The 18,194-nt window shown below is 34.8% G+C and overlaps 1 pseudogene; it reads left to right on the forward strand.

The window, feature by feature from the left end:
- The first annotated feature begins 15,981 nt into the window (after positions 1-15,981).
- LOC124240867 (tigger transposable element-derived protein 1-like) lies at positions 15,982-17,926 on the forward strand (annotated as a pseudogene).
- Positions 17,927-18,194: the final 268 nt, after the last annotated feature.

The following is an 18,194-nucleotide window of genomic DNA, read 5'->3' on the forward strand; positions in this document are numbered from 1 at the left end:
GGGGGGGGGGGGGGGGGGGGGTTGGGAAATAAAGCAGAAAAAAAAAAAAGATTGGCAACAGTTAGCCCAGGTGCCAATCCTTAAAAAAAAAATAAAGAAATTAAAATAAAATAAAAGAGGGGAGATAGACAATAAATAAGTAACACAATTGGGCTGGGATGTGCTGGTGCACAATTAACTGGCACTGGGAGAAGGATGCGTAAGGAAATGCACAGCTTCCCCTGTAGGGGCACGTGGTAGTGCTTGCTTCCCCTGTGGGACTCAGTGCTGCTGCTGGGGTGTTTGGTTTGGTTTATTCCTTTGACTTTAGGCCAGGCTTCTGGGTAATCATGTCATTTTTCTCTCAGCTGCCTCCGTCTCCCCTCAGTCCTCATTGGCTGTGGACCCCGAGCCTCTCTCCCTGTTCTCTCTCACACTGAGAGACCTGGAGGGTCTACCCCTGCCTCTGCTGTCAGCTGATCTTGTCATTCCATTGATGGACGGATGGTCTCAACCAGTTGAGTTTTTCATACAGATGCTGAGAGTGGCACAGTCAGGCTAAACCTCAGGGCCTTCTCGATCAGGCTAGACTGGCAAGTTTAGTTTGCTTTGTCTTAGGTTGGATGTGGATATTAAGGGAGAAAATGTCAGAGAACTCAGCTATCCTATCTGCTATTTGAAAACCAGGAGGCTTAACATACTAAAGCTAAAATTTCTCCTGAGATAAGCCATAAACTTAAGGGGATCTCAAATAAAAACAAGAGATTTTTGAACTACAAAACTGGAATCTAAAGTTCCTGTGAAGAAGTAAGCAAGCAAGGTGTCCATAAAATTTCTGAAATTGAAGCACAATGTTGAAAGACTAGCTCTACTGTAATACATCTTATAAAATTATAGTGCTTTTTAAAGCCCTGTAATGTTGATGCGTAAACTGACAGATTATTGTATGAGACCATTTTTAAATATACCCAAGGACATTTAGAAACTTAATGAGTTATAAAGCTGGAGTTTCATTTTTGTAATAAATGCTATTTCAATAATTGTGCAGACCCATGGAAAACAAATAAATTTGAATCCTAGCTCATACTTTTACTCCAGGGAGAATCCCATATGGATCAAATATTTAAATGTAAAAATAAAAACCACAAAAATCCTAGAAGAAACCATAAAAGAAAAATTTTTTAAAAAAATATCTCAAAATGGAGAAACACTTTTCTCAGCATGGCACAAAATGCAGAATCTATAAAAGAAAAAAAATTAAAACAAAGATATGTTTTAATTTTCACAACCGAATCTATATAGGCATAGTCAAAAGAGATAATTATTTGAAAAATATTTGCAACTCATATCATACAGGACTAAGATCCTATCAATGAAAAGTTTTTCTAACTAGAAGAAGAGACACTTGGCAAACCAAAAGCAAATAATGAGCCAGTATGGACAGACGTCTTCACAGAAAGTTAATTATAAAAGTTTCATCTTATAGAATATGTGCAAAATCACTTTTTAAAAAGTCATGCACATTAAAATTAGTTACCGTTTTTTTTGGTGAGGAAGATTGTCCCTGAGCTAACATCTCTCCCAGCCTTCCTCTATTTTGCATGTGTGACACCGCCAAAGTATGGCTTGAGGAGCAGTGTGTAAGTCCACGCCCAGGATCCAAACCCACAAACCCCTGGCAGCTGACTTGAAGTGTGTGAACTTAACCACTACGCCATGGGGTTGGCCTCACTTTTCACTTTCTTTACTGGTTAAAAATAAAACATATTGATCAACATCAGGGAAATGCAAGTCAAAACTACACTAAGATATCACCTTACACCCATTAGGATGGGTAAAATAACCAAAACAAAAAATAGCAAATGTTGGAGAAGTTGTGGAGAAAAAGGAACCCTCATACATTGCTGGTGGGAATGCAAATTGATGCAGCCACTATGGAAAACAGTATGAAGGTTTCTCAAAAAATTAAAAATAGAAATACCCTATGACCCAGTCATCCCACTGCTGGGTATCTATCCAAAGAACTTGAAATCAGAAATTCAAAAAGACCCACGCACCCCTATGTTCATTGCAGCAATATTCACAATAGCAAAGACAAGGAAGCAACCTAAGTGCCCATCAACTGATGATCGGATAAAGAAAATATGGTATATAAACAATGGTATACTACTCAGCCACAGAAAAAGGATAAAATCGTCCCATTAACAACAACACTGATGGACCTTGAGGGTATTCTGTTAAGTGAAATAAGCCAGATAGAGAAAGACAATCTGTGTATGACTCCACTCATATGTGGAAGTTTAACACATGGACAGAGAACAGATTAGTGGTTACCAGAGGAAATGGAGGTGGGGGGTGGGCATAAAGGGTGAAGTGGTGACCCTATAATATGACTGACAAATAATAAGGTACAACTGAAATTTCACAAGGTTGTGAACTATCATAATCTCAATAAAAAGTAAAAAAAAAAGGAAAACGTTGATCAGGATATGGGGAATTAGAAACTCATATTGCACAAAATTTAACCAACTGAGTTACATAAGTTCTCCTGAATTCTGCTTAGTCCTGGCACAGTGTCCTAAAATGCCCTGTACTAGTTTTTTACTTATTTGAGCATTCTCTTACCCTTCTTGACCACTCTTTTTCATATTTAACCTCTCTTTCCTCTGAACTCTTTAAGAAACTTGGATACCATTGTCTATTTTTAATTATATATGAAATTGTCAAACTATACTGTAGGCATCATGAGCTTTGTTCCATATCTTATTTTTTTTAGTAAACCTAGTGGCTGAACTTTCTATGTGTCAGTAGTAAAAATATCTGGAATGATATTACACTTAATAGTTTTCACAGATTTCAAATGATTTCTCATTTAGTAATACAATAACCCTCAGGGCTGTGTATCACTATTTAGTCTATTCTACTAATGAAGAATTGAATCAGTTTATGATGATATATTGACCAGGCAGAACCTATAGTGCAAGAGTTTTGCAGTCAGAGGACCTAGATACATAGATACGTAGATAGATAGATAGATAGATAGATAGATAGATCGATCAATGGATAGATAGATAGATAGGTAGATAGATAGATAGATAGATTGATCAATGGATAGATAGACAGGTGGATGGATGGATGGATGGTTAGGTAGATAGATAGATAGATAGAGATCAAGAGATAGAGAGAGAGAGAGAGAGAGAGAAAGAAAGAGAAATAGAGAAATAAATCAATCCTGGCTCTTTCACTTATTGTTAATGTGAGATTTAGTAATTTAGTCAACTTCTTTCTTTTCTTTATTGAGGTAACATTGGTTTATAACATTATATAAATTTCAGGTGGGCATCATTATATTTCAATTTCTGTGTAGACTACATCATGTTCACCATTCGAAGACTGATTACCATTCATCACCATACTATATGCCTCATGCCTCCTTTCACCCTCCTGCTGCCCTGCTTCCCTTTAGTTAATTTTTAAGCTGGTTTTCTTATCTACAAAATGGAAATGACAGTAATACCTACCCGAGGATTTCTGAGAACAATAAACAAGAAAAAGAAAATAAAGCATTTGGCACATGACTGGTCACATAAAAAGTGCTCAGTTACTATGACTATTAGTATTTTTCAATACCACAGCTTTTGTTAACTGTAGATTTATGTTTCTTTACAATGCGTCATTCTGATTCAGCCCTGTTGTAGGTAACTCAAAATGCTGATGGTGGATCATTTTTGGCAATAGATTGATGGCAAATTCAATAATTGAAATATATTTAGTGCTTTACCAATGCAATTTTCTCATATATATTTCAATCAAAGAACTGGTAATAATCAGGTAAAATGAGAGTTGGTATTGAATAATTTTATTATTCATTATTACCCTGACATCAGCCCTTCTCATCTGTTCTTGGTTGCGTTGTATGTAGTGCACTTTGTTTGATTGGTATCTATTCTATTTTTCAAAAGCTTCATCAAAACATTTGTTTGATATCAATATGAATTTCTCTCTAGCTCTTTCTTTTTGTTTTTGTATAGAATTTAATCTTGCTCATCCACACTCAGCTTTATTCTCTGAATTACCAGATCTTCTTGTCAAAAGTTCTAAATCCAATGAAATAATAGATCATCAATTCCTATTGTGAAGAGACTGGATACATGAAGGAGCGTTAATTTAGAAGTCGGTTTCTGTTGTGTGAAAGAGAAAGTTCCTTTATTATTTTTAGCTACTGAGTTATGGTAGATATATGCACAAATGCTGGTAAGAATAATATTAAATGTGGAAATTTGGAAGCAAGGAATTATTTTATTATAATAATCTTTCTAAAAATTCACTAACATGTTCCCTTTTTAATTATGAATAATGAAAACTAAAATTACGCTATTACAACAATAGTTTTAGCAATAATTTAGATATACTTTATAATCGTAGTAGTAATGTTTTCTATTTTCACAATGATTTCTTCTTAATCTGCAAATGAAAAGTAATAATTTCATGTTCACAATAGTTTATAAACAAGGTAGCTATAAAATCCCATAAGGGAAGAAAAATTAAAAAATAAAATAATTTTTTTAGAATAACATTGATATTTAACTAAGAGATGAATTTTCCATCTTCCATCATAGATTAATTAAATAAAACTCCTTCAGACCAGAAGAAAGTGGAAATCACTACTGAAGGTATGCAAATTAAAATATAGCTTCATAAAAACAACTTTTATAAGCATAAAGGCAACGTTTTGGAAATCTAAGGCAAGATGACAGAAACTGGTTCTAAGTTGTTGTCACAGGACAATAGTTATATGCTTAAATTGAATTATCTGAATACACTCATTCCTTCAACAAATACGTTTTTAATATTTACTCTGCCCCAGAGTACTGCCCTAAGAGTAAGGATATTGTGTAAAGTGAAGTCTAGATTGGTTAAAATAATTGCCATCATTTATACTTTATATATATATATATATATATATATATATATATATATACACACATATATATCTTTCTAGTAATACTAATTAAACTATGTTGAGTGCCTAATATAATTCAAGCACTAAGTTGAGAGCATTACTTGTATGGAAACTCCTCCTAGCCCTTAGATGGGTAGTATTCCTTTACTGATGTAAGATGACAAAAGTGTGGTTTGGAGAGAGTAAATAATAGGGTCTCTTTTGCCCAGTTAATCAAGGAAGCACTTGCAATTTGAATCCCAACTCAGTTCCATGTGAAATTATATAAATGCCTCCATTTGCAATAGCTAGTATAGAGATGGATAAAGGAAATTATTATTTGTTTGTTGTTGTTTTCTAATGAGATGTGAACCAATGTGCCTCAGCGTAGCAGGGTCCCTGCTTAAGTACCCTATTCAAGTTTCTCTAAGAGCTGAATTTCTCCCAAAGGAGGTAGCTGATTCTAACCCCTACAATCCTCTTACAGTACCTCTTACTCTTACAGTAACTCTCTTTTGTTCTTGAGGCTCTAACTCCATGTTGACCTACTTGTTCTCCAGAGGAAAAGTCTTGAAGGATGTCATTTTCATCCTTAAAAGGTTGTTAGGCAAGTTATATAACCAATTTCCAGGCTCCTTCCTTCTCTGATCTGTGAACTAGAGAATGCCAATTAAATCTGAATCAGATAAACAACAAAAACTTTTTTAATGTAAGTATATCCCACGTATTATAGTAAAAAAACAAAGTCATATCTGAAATTTAAATTTCACTGGGCATACTATATATCACCTGAGAATCTTAGTCCTGTGGAATATGTACAGAAGTGGACAAGCCTATTGGTTATGTTGTCAGATGGAGGCAGTTACTGGGTGGTTAGCTGTAGGAGTTTCTGCTTGCCACCGAATCCTTACTGAAGTTGCAGCCAATGCCCCTTTGGATGACCCTGGAGAACTATCCTGGAGTTGTTCTGCATGACCATATTCAGAATACCACCTATGAAACCAAATGTCTTAGACAAATTGATCATAAGCATATGTGAACATTTTACTAACAAGGAAACCAGAAAGAAGACTAAGTTGTGGCATGATTTAACAAAGGTTTGTGGGGAAAGAACTTAAGCCCCATGAAGCAAATTGTTTGCAGAAGATCTCAAGGATAGGCCCAAAGTGTTGGTTTATATGCAGGATAGAAAGCTACCCTACCTTTCTCATGATATGGATTAACCTTGGTCATGACAACTTGGAGCCATTATCTTGGGATGCCAGGTGTGAATCATTCATCAGAAATAATAAGCAATGAACCTGTGGCTCTTAATCAAATGTAAGCAACAAATAATAGCAATGCATCTGTGGCTGTTGATCAGACATATTCAGCAAGAAAATTTCATTCCCTAACAGTGTCAGATAGGGGCTAATTAGCAGAGACGCCAGTTACAAATTTCTTTCTTCCTTTCTTTTCCCCCCAAGCAACATCAGAAAATTCTCAAAGATATTAAAAATTACTTAGTCACATACTCTTGCTTGTTTCTCGGGTTTGAAAAAAGAGTTTAATTTTCAGTAGTGAACAGTAATACAAATTGAAATATTTATTTCTCTAAGAATCCTGGAATTGTACTGAAGTTCTATGATACTGGATGAAGATGAGTAGAAAAATTAAGCCTGGCTCTTACCTCATTTGATGGTACCCATAAGAGACAAAGGACTCAGGTCTTCAGGATGGGACCCACATGGCTGGTTCTTCAGTTTTAATTCCTCCTTATTCCCTCTCTTGAAACAATCTCTGTCCTTTAAGGGCCTGCCTGTCTAGTGTTCTTGCTACGAGTTCCAAGCATCATTTCTCTGAAGAGTCTCAAAACCCTGTCCATTCTTTTTGCTAGAATATTTTATAAATTTTACAATGCTTTCTCCTCTGCATTGTTTTTGTGACTCTTGTTATGATGCAGAGAGGTGAGCTCCATGTCTGAGGATAGTATCAGAGAGAAATGCTGGGGAGAAAAGTATCAATAATGTTTCTAACAGCATCAACAAATATCTAATTCACCTCTTTTCTTTGAACATGAATTGCTCTTTATACCCTGGGTTTCACTTCCAAATAATAGAAGTTTCTGTCAACCAAAGACACCATTTAACAATCAGACTCATGTGAAACAGACTCTCTGAGAGATGCAAGTCCTGAAGATTTTGTTCTAAGCAAGATGCTTACTAGTGGAGACAGAAAGACAAAGAAGTCGGTTAGTTTTCTTCAAGGAACTTCTTTCTATTACTGAGTCAGGGGAAATGGAAACACGTTTTAGCCCTAATCGTGTCATTTTGTTGTAATTGTAAAATGTTTTATTCTTTTTCACAAGGTACGTGTGTAATAAATTATTAACTCAAATTATGTATTAACATGTGTAGGACACTCTGGAATAGAGACAGTAGTAAGTTTAAATAATTCTCTCGTTGAGAAAAACCTGATGGAGGTCGGAAATTAAAAATAAAAATCCAAACTGTATCATCATGATGATATATTTATGATGCAAAAACTGTGTAGTTCTCAGATTTTTCTCACAAGAAATAAAGTTGTTACAGTGTGACTTAAAGTAATCTTATTTATTTTCTAGTTGAGTTATTACTATGATGTTATACTTACTATAATGTTATACTAAATATTTAAATTTGTAGTTCATATTAATTATAGAACTAGTTTTGCCTTAACACAAGTGGATGCTTTCACTATGTGTTCAGAAAAAGTAAGAATATCAGATTTATTATAGATTTTGATGGAAAAGTGCTATGTCTTTATAGAACATGAGGCTGTACAGCCGAGCAATTAAAAATTTGGATGCTAGTGTTGAATAGTGAAGGTTGATATCTCTGTTCTGTTATTATCTAGACATGTGATCTTTCATACAATACTTACCTTTTCTAAGCCTTTGTTTCTGCCTGCGTAAAATGGGGAAAATAGCAATATTACACAGTAAATTAATACTATACTATAGGATTGCAAGTGAGGATTAAATAAAGCAACATATTAAGTGCTTCTATAGTAGCCCAAATGCAAAGAGCACTGACTATTAAATAATTTTACTCTTGCAGGATAAAATTACCTGTTGTTACTGCTTATATGAAAATACGTTTTTATCTTTATCTTTTTCTAAGTAGTTTAAAAGTATGCATTCTAAAGATTTGCTTCTCAGGCATCAATCCAGCCCCCTAGCTAGAGGGCTCCTTGATTCACTCAGAACCTAATTTTCAATCAGTCTTAAAGGCCTGTCAGCCTATCCTTTTAACTAATTTCTGGATTTGACTTAGTTCCTTTTCTATCACAAACCCAACACTGTTGTCCATATTTTTCTATGTCTATCAAAACAGTACTATCCATTAGAACTTTCTGTGATGACGGAAAGGGACTTGATCTCTATTGTCCAATATGCGAGCCATCAACCATATGTAGCTATTCAAATTTGAGTTAATTAAATTCAATAAAATAAAAAGTTTAGTTCCTCTGTGATGCTCGCCATATTTCAAGTGCTCAATAGTCATATGTAACTGTTATTTACAACTTTGGATGGCACAGGCACAACTGGCCCAACTATCTCCAGTTTCTCTACACTCAAATCTGTTCCAAGAATCGTCCTAGTTTAATATTAATAGTGAGTAATTTTGATTATATTATTCCTATGCTCAAAACCTCTTTGATTAAAAGCATACTCTTAAACAAATGTAATTGCATGAAAAATATTCACATTAGATAGTAGAAAATATCAATTTATGAAATAATAACAGTCTAAATTTGAAAAGCTGTGGCCTCTGTTTCATTAATATGTTTGTATATCCATACAAAAATGCTCCTATGGTTAAAAATGTTTACCTTTACATTTAGTTAAAAATGATTTACATTTCATTCACAACATTTTCTGCCTTTCCAAGTTCTTCAAATATTTGAAGAGAATTTTGATTTTTTTCTATAGGTCATTTCATCTTCAGATTGTTTCTACTTTTTCTTAGCAGTTGGTTTAGTTTCCACAAACCTCACTGACGTAGATGTTGTCTTTTTAAATGATGGTGTTCAGTAAATGAGCACAGTTTCACTGAGGCGAACTGGAAAATACAAAATGTCATAGAAATTTTCTTTCCTCAAATTTCCTCCTTGAGAGAATACTTTATGTATTTGAAAAACATACTTTGATAAACAATATTGGATGGTGGTGGTGAATGGTGCATATTCAAGTAAAAGAGTTGCTAAATAGTCTACAAAGAAGGATTGTTCCTTATAACCAAAGAGCTAGGATTTTGGTAAGCAATACTGAGTTTTGGTATCAGCGTTAAGCAGGCAGGAATCGGGGACACTACTGTAGGAAAGTTGAATACTCATGAGAGAAGACATTTAAAAAGGGAAGAAGACTGGGGTTATATAGCTGAGAAGGGTAATTGTGAAATAAAAATAACAGCAATAAAGATAGTAATAAAACAAATTATTTATTAATTATACCTTGTAAAGTGAATTTTTAATTATTGGGGAATTTATTTACATTAGTTTAATGCTGCCTATTCCTTTTCCTCTAAAAGATCAAATCTTTACACAATCATCAGCCACTTCTGTAATGCTCATTTCTGTATTTCATTAAGTGTATTTTGGGGATTAATCTCAAAAATATGTTGACTGGACATGAGGTGAAAACAAAAACAGTTCATATAGTTACAGACACCTCACGGTATTTGATTTAGGATGAAGGACCACCTTTGTGAATAGATCATAGGACTGAATCTATTTGGGGAGTAATTTCTATTACATGATGCAGTAGAGAAGTTTGGTTGTCAAACACCCAGTTTTCCTTCTTCTTTGTAGCACAGACTGATTTTGTTTGGATGTCTTCCACTGCCTCAGAAAAGCTTAAGGCAGGGTAACACCATCTCTGGCTCCAGGGGCAAATCATATTTGGTCTAAGAGAGCTATGGTCTACTTCTCCTTATTATGGTCTAAGGGTGGGAATTTGAGCTGGTTCTGATCTACTCTGGTCTTCTGAGAATTGATTCCTCTGAGAAGGAGACACTAAAATCTAAGATCGTTTGTTTGTTTGTTGCTATAGATATAGGAACATGCCTGAAATCCCTCCAGTCACCTTTAGCTGAGAACAGGTAGGACAAAGTTCAAACACTGAGGTTGGAGGACAAAGAAAAGAGATAAAAAGGAGAGGAGATCTTGGGAACATCACTGAGTCATTTACCACACCTATCCTGGAGCCAGGTACTTATGAATTTCATGCTACTTAAGATTATAAATTTTCTTTTGGTTTAAGTCAGGTTGAGTTGGGTTTTAAATTACATGTAACTGAAGATTTTTCCTAAAAGATTCTGGTCTCCACTATTTGAAGCTACAGTCACCTAAAACTGCTGTCATTTTATTTTTTGTATGGCTCTTGCTAAGTCACATTTCTGCAACTCTGTTCTGGTGACATGAATTATTTGAATATAAACACATAAAACACTTAATTTAAAACAATGTTCCCATTAAATTTCAACAGAAATGCAGGGCTAGGTGATGGTAAGAGCGTGTACTTCATGGTAAAAAGACTATGTGCCAAACCTAGTTTTATATTTTAAAGGATGAGTGGCTTTAGTCAAGACTTCTAATTTGTGAGAATTTGGAAATCTTCATCTATAAATTGCAAGCACAATAATAATACCTAATTCAAAAGCCCATTAAATTGGTGGAAAGACAATTTATACTTTAAATAGTCTAGCACAGTAGTCTATCCTGGAATGAAATTTCACAACAAATATATCGTAGATCTCTTATCTTCTTTTGCTGATTTGAGCCTAAGTATGCTGAACTATTTTTCTGAATTTCAGTTCTTCCATTTAATATATTTAATCAGTTTTTTAAATTTAAAATTGTATTAGCTTGACTTTTATGATTTTAGACAGTTTATTAAGATTTTGAAAAGCAACAGGTGGGAAAAACTTAGTAACAAACATATGAAGACCTTTAATTATCATGTATCCATCAACTGGCATTCTAATATTTTGCCTTCCAACTAATATTTTCCCATTCTCTTCCAAGGATATCAATGAAAGAACTTTACTGAGGACAAACATTGCTTTGCTGAAATCAACAAAGTTTGCCTATAAAATTTACCTAATTTGCCAGTCTAGCAACTCTATCAAAAAAGAAGTTATTCTTTGTGAGCCTATGATGGCTCCTAATGATCATTGCTTTTTCTCCCAAATGCTCTGAAAACAGCTGTTTAATAACTTCTAGAATTTCACTAAGTCCTTTCATGTTATGCCAAGGGGTTTGAATTTTATCCTATGTACAGGGAAGAAGGTCTGTGGTTTTATAGTTGTTTTTTATGTGTCTAATTCTTTCATTAAAAAAAGTTTTTAAAAACTGGATATTATGCTCATTTAGATGTCAATCTAAGCAGAAATGTATAAATCATAGTCTCAAAAATGTTAAATAAATGAGTTAAAAATTAATGAAAATAATTGAAGTATTTTGAGCAGACGAGGTAAATAATTAGGCATTTACTTATGAAAAATTATTTTGAATACAATATTGAGGGTAGATGGAGGATAAACAGGGGTGAGGTTATATTTAGAGAGACCTATTAAGAGTTCATTGTAAATGTTTAGGTAAGAAAAGATGGAGACCTGAATTAAATGATTGTGGGAATCTAAAAGGGAAAATGCAATGAATATTCAGCTAGCTGGGTAGCTGGATAGATAGATAGAGAGACAGATAGATAGACAGATAGATAGATAGAAAGATGGATAGATAGATAGATGGATAGATGTGTATGCATATATGCACACATGTGTGTCTACAGCGACATGATTAATTAGATCAAAGAAATGCAGAGGTTTATGGTGACATCCAAGTTTTGGGCCTAGTCATCTCTATTTTTTAGGGTATTCAAATTAATAAAGTCCCCCAAAATGACTAATGGTGTAAGTACAATAGAAATTTATTCCTTGCTCATAAAATGGAATTATGTGGGGCAGCTCTCTTCACACAGTCATTCAGGTCCCTAAACTGACAGAGATTTTCCTAACTTCCAATTTATAATAATCAAGTTTGTCTCATGGTTCTTTCCAGCTGAAAGAAAATTAGAATGAAGGATCATTCATGGGGAATGTCCTGGGGCATGTGCGTAAATAGAACATATTACTTCTTCTCCCATTCTATCTGTTGTAACTCAGTCCTATGGCCACACCTAAGAGCAAGAGAGGCTGACATCTATTTTAACTGTTTTCCAATAATGAGGAGAAGAATATGAATTTAGGTGAATATCTGTCATTAATATGACCAGAAGAATGGAAGGAAGATTCACCAAAGAAGGTATTTTGGGGCTGAGTTCATTTTGGTGCATGAACTTGAGATACCACTTAAATATTCATATGTAGAGACATCATTAAGGGGACAGAAATACAATGCCTGAGTTCAAGTGGGAGGCTTGCTTAGAGTTGTAGATTTAGGAAGCATTGGTTTATAGGTGATTGAAGCTATGAATTAAAGGAGCTCTTTCAATGAAAGCGTAAACTGAAATTAGCCTAGATGGAAAGAGAAAAACAGAGGAAAGAAGAAAAAGCCAGTGGTTAAAACTTAGAGTGAAAAAAAACCCTAAGTGTGTATGGTTGGAGAAGTACTCTGAAAAGGAAAGAAAAATCCAGGGAAAAGATATGATTGCAGTTGAGCGACATAGATGATAGATATTAGTACTAAAAATGAGAGTGGGCTTCAATTTCAAGTACTGTAGAGAGATTAGGTCAGATTGAGTTTGAAGTGTTGTCCTTATTTTTCATAATAATGAGACATTTATGCCCTTCAACAAATCAGTATCAATGATGTTATGAAGGAAAAGTCAGATTAATTAGACAAAGGAGATAGAAAGTAGGCAGAAGGATGAGAGAAGGGGAAACATTTTGGTTTTGATGTTGTAGTTAAAAATGAAGCATCTTGAGCAATTTTACACATTGAAAAGAAAGGAATTATTAGGGGTAAAAATGATTTAGACACAGTTCCCAGGGTATGGAATTTCTAGGAAGAGTAGAAAGATTTTTCTTGTGTGGGAAAATGAGCCTCTCTGCCTTTAAACTATAAGAGATTTAACTCTGAGATGTAACTTCTTGGGTTTTTAAGCTTGAGTTAACTTAAAATAGCTTGAATTATATTTTAAAGTTAGTTAGAATTAGATTTTATAGTTATACCAGTTATCTATTTCATTCATTCTTTTTGTCAATAACTTCAGTCAATAGTCATGTACTGAATGCTTATATGTTAGTAATGAGCTAAGTTTTGTCAAAAAGGGCCAAAAGAAATATAAACCACAAAAAATACTTCAATTAACATTGTATAGAGTTACAGTTAATGAGAGATATATATTGAAGAGTGATGTAGAGATTGATTGGGAATGTTGATATTAATATTGGTTTGATTATTATATTTTCCTCAATATTTTTAACGAAGTATATATTCACAATGCTTACATTGGATTTAGTTATTGAATTTTTCTGCCACCACATATAGAGCTTACTCTTAGATTTATCCTGTTCATTCAAATCCAATTATACTCACAGTAGTAAAGATAGAAAAGTAGTTAATTGTTGGGTGTGAAACTTAGAAGTTTGCACTTTTTATAGTTACCTGGGATAAACAACATAATGAGCTTGATTCTCTCCACCTCAGGGTGCGTGGACTTAAATTTGAGGAGGAGAAAGAATTTTTAGAATCATAGAAAGTTAGGTAGCTTCATAATCATCTGGCTTAGCCATATGTTTTAAAAGTTTGGGGTTTAGTGAAAGAGTTTAAAGTTAAAAAAAAAAAACCACTTTCAGTCTGTTTCGTGAGTTCAGATCAAGAAACAGAAGCAGGATGGCTTCTTGGGCACAGAGGGACTTCAGAAATGGTGCTTTCTTTCTTCCCCCTGCTAGAATCTGATTGAGAATAGAATTGTGCTCCTAAATAAGCCAGTCTCACAGCTGCTTTTTAAAACTAAAGCAGTGGTGAGCCAGCTCTGGGGACCTAGTGGTTGAAGTTCAGCCTTTGACTACTTTGACGGCCTGGGTTTGGTTCCCAGTCATGGAACCAAACCACTTGTCTGTTAGTGGCCATGCTGTGGTGGGGGCTAACATAGAAGAACTAGAAGGACTTATAAATGAGAACGTACAACTCTACACTGGGGCTTTGGGGAAGGAAAAACAAAAAAACCCACCTAAAACAATGGTACCCCATGGGGTATATAGTGATGATCATTATTAAATCATATAATCTCTGCTCCTAACTTCTTGTATTTTTTCCACCTTCTCCACATATGCTGACCTTCACGTTTTTCTTCACGTATATTAAAGACCATCACAGTTATATGAACTCTTAGATGTTGGAGCTCTTATAATTCAACCTCTTGCATCAAATGAGTATTACATCTGTAATATTTCTTCAGTGATGGCCATTTAGACTGGACAGTGGCCAATCAAGCTTCTTCATTTTCCTGTATGTACTCAGAAATACCATAACAAAGGTTTATACTTGTAGCTAGGAATACCTCGAAGACAGGAAAAGGATCAAACCTCCCAAAAGTTCTTTTAAAAACAAACGAACAAAATACCATACTCTCAAAGACCAAATTTCCACCTGAGAGTTATGATTGCTAAAGGAGCCTAGAGTTCTAGTCTCCTGGTAAACTTACTGCCTGACTAAATTTTGATTTCAGGTTTTCTTATATCCTAATCATTAAAATGATCCAAAACTGCAGTTTCAATTTTACCAAATCAGGCAATACTTTAGTTTACTGCTCTGAACTAGAATTTAAGACAGGTAAGTCAATGCAAAGAGACTCCCCAGGCAAAGGCAACAACATTTGCCTTGAAGGAAATCAATAGCCATGCCAACACAATGCTTATTTTAATGATGTTTACGTGGTTCTAAACCTCTAGTCAAAAACTTGGTTTACAGTTTCAATAATTCACAAAAATATTAATTTCTGATTTTACTGAGAAAAGTTTTTTCACCCAAATGTGGTTCAATTTTAGGCAATACCAACATTTTAACTGACTGTTAAATATTAAACTTTCTATTTACAAATAAAACAAACTACCTGTGAACAAACCGAGAAATCTTTAGCTTAATATGTGTTCAACTGTTACAACTGAGAGTAAAATAAGAAGAAAACCTAAAATATACAAGCAAAACCATACATATGGTCTCATCATATGCTTAGATATTTTATTTATAATCCAGTGATTTATATTCATAGTTAAAATGTAACATGCATAAAATATTTACTTATAGATGTAGTTATATATTTATGGGATGAAATGAAAATAAGTTTCCAGTGTATACCAAAATATCTTCTTTAATGATTTTAGAACACATTACAGTGGAAAATTTGATGCAAAACTTACAACATGAAAGATAAAACTTGTTACCCCCATGCTTACTTGCATAAAGAAGAAGCAATTTAGTAGTAACAGGAAAGTGATAGAAACATATTTCACTTATTAGCCGTTAATATTTAAAGAAAATAAAACTGCCTTTGTTTAAAAATGTCTGTGAAAACTGGAACAATTTGAAAAGGAAGATAATTCTTCTTCTGGGTTAATAAAGATCAAAGTGTCAAGATATTCACTGCATAGATACATAGAAAATATATAAATAGGCATACTTCTTTTTATTGTACTTCACTGTATCGCGCTTCGTAGATTTTGCGTTTTTTTTACAAATTGAAGGTGTGTCACAATCCTGCATTGAGCAAGTCTATTGAGTGACTTTTCCAACAGCATTTGCTTACTTTGTGTCTCTTTGTCACATTTGGTAATTCTTGCAACATTTCAAACTTTTTCATTATTATTATATTTGCTATGGTGATCTGTGATTAGTGATCTTCGAAGTTACTACTGTAATTGTTTTGGAGTGCCACAAACCACACCCATGTAAGACAGTGAACTTAATGTATAAATGATGCATGTATTCTGACACTGACACTGACAGGCTGTTCTCCCATCTCTCTCCTTCTCCTCATGCCTCCCTATTCCCTGAGACACAGCAGTATTGAAATTAGGCCCACTAATAACCCTACAATGGCCTCTAAGTGTTCAAGTGAAAGGAAGAGTCATATGTCTCTCTCTTTAAATCAAAAGCTAGAAATGGTTAAGCTTAGTGAGGATGGCATGTCCAAAGCCAAGATAGGACAAAAGCTAGGTATCTTGCACCAAACAGCTGACCACGTTGTGAATGCAAAGGAAAAGTTCTTGAAGGAAATTAAAAGTGCTACTCCAGTGAACACATGAATGATAAGAAAGTAAAACAGCTTTATTGCTGACGCGGGGAGAGTTTTAGTGGTCTGGATAGAAGATCAAACCAGCCACAACATTTCCTTAAGTCAAAGCCTAATCCAGAGCAAGGCCCTAACTCTCTTCAATTCTCTGAAGGCTGAGAGAGGTGAGGAAGCTGCAGAAGAAAAGTTTGAAGGTAGCAGAGGTTGGTTCATGAGGTTTAGGGAAAGGAGTCATGTCCATAACATAAAAGTGCAGGGTGAAGCAGCAAGCGCTGATGTAGAAGCTGCAGCAAGGTATCCAGAAGATCCAGCTATGCTAATTAACAAGGGTGGCTGCACTAAATAACAGATTTTCAATGTAAACAAAGCAACCTTATACTGGAAGAAGATACCACCTAGGACTTTCATAACTAGAGAGGAGAAGTCAATGGCTGGCTTCAAGTCTTCAAAGGACAGGCTGACTCTTTTGTTAGAGGCTAAGGAAGCTGGTCATTTTAAGTTGAAGCCAAAGCTCATTTACCATTCCAAAAACACTAGGGCTCTTAAGAATTATTCTAATTTTACTCTGCCTTTGCTTTATAAATGAAACAACAAAGCCTGGACAACAGCACATCTAATTAGAACATGGTTTACTGAATATTTTAAGCCCACTTTTGAGATCTACTACTCAGAAAAAAAGATTGCTGTCAAAATATTACTGCTCATTGACAACATACAATAGAGATGCACAATGAGATTAATGTTTTCCTGCCTACTAACACAATATCCATTCTGCAGTCCAAGGATCAAGGAGTAATTTTGACTGTCAAGTCTCATTATGTAAGAAATCTATCTGGTAAGGCTATGTTGTCATAGATAGTGATTCCTCTGATGGATCTCGGCAAAGTCAACCAAAAACCCTCTGGAAAGGATTCACTGTTCTGGATGTCATTAAGAACAGTTGTGATTCGTGGGAAGAGGTCAAAAAGTCAACATTAACAAAAGTTTGGAAGAAGTTGATTCCAACCCTCGTGGATGACTTTGAGGGATTCAAGACTTCAGTGGAGGAAGTAACTGCAGATGTCGTGGAAATAGCAAGAAAAGTAGAATTAGAAGTGGAGCCTGAAGATGTGACTGAATTGCTGCAGTCTCATGATAAAACTCTAAAGGATGAGGAGTTGCTTCTTATGAATGAATGAAGAAAGTGGTTTCTTTTTTTTTTCTTGTGAGGAACATTGTTGCTGAGCTAACATCTGTGCCAATCTTCCTCTTTTTATGTGTGATGCTGCTACAGCGTGGCTTCATAAGTACTACTAGGTCCGTGCCTGGGATCCAAACCTGCGAACCCTGGGCTGTCAAAGTGGAGTGCACGAACTTAACCACTATGCCACGAGGCTGACCCCAGAAAGTGGTTTCTTGAGATGGAATCTACTTTTAGTGAAGATGCTGTGAAGATTGTTGAAATGACAACAAAAGATTTAGACTATTACATAAACTTAGTTGATAAAGCAGCGACAGGATTTGAGAGGGCAGACTCCAATTATGAAAGTTCTACCATGGATAAAATGCTACCGAACAGCATCGCTTGCTACAGAGAAATCATTAGTGAAAGGAAAAGTCAGTTGGTGCAACAAACTTCATTTTTGTCTTATTTGGAGGAGGTGCCACAGCCACCCCAAACTTCAGCAACCACCACCCTGACCAGTCAGCAGCCATCCACATTGAGGCAAGACCCTCCACCAGCAAAAAGATCATATCTCTCTGAAGGCTCAGATGATGGTTAGAAATTTTTAACAATAAGGTATTTTTAATTAAGGTGTGTACACTGTTTTTTTAGACATAATGTCATTGCACACTTAATGGACTACAAGATAGTGTAAAGATAGCTTTTATATGCAGTGGGAAACCAAATTTGTGTGATTTGCTTTATTGTGATATTTGCTTTATTTCAGTGGTCTGGAACCAAACCTGCAATATCTCTGAGGTATGCCTGTGCATGTATAAATATATATACATATATAGATGGATCTATACACA

The sequence above is a fragment of the Equus quagga genome, chromosome 6 (genome assembly GCF_021613505.1).
Source record: "Equus quagga isolate Etosha38 chromosome 6, UCLA_HA_Equagga_1.0, whole genome shotgun sequence".
NCBI lineage: Eukaryota > Metazoa > Chordata > Mammalia > Perissodactyla > Equidae > Equus > Equus quagga.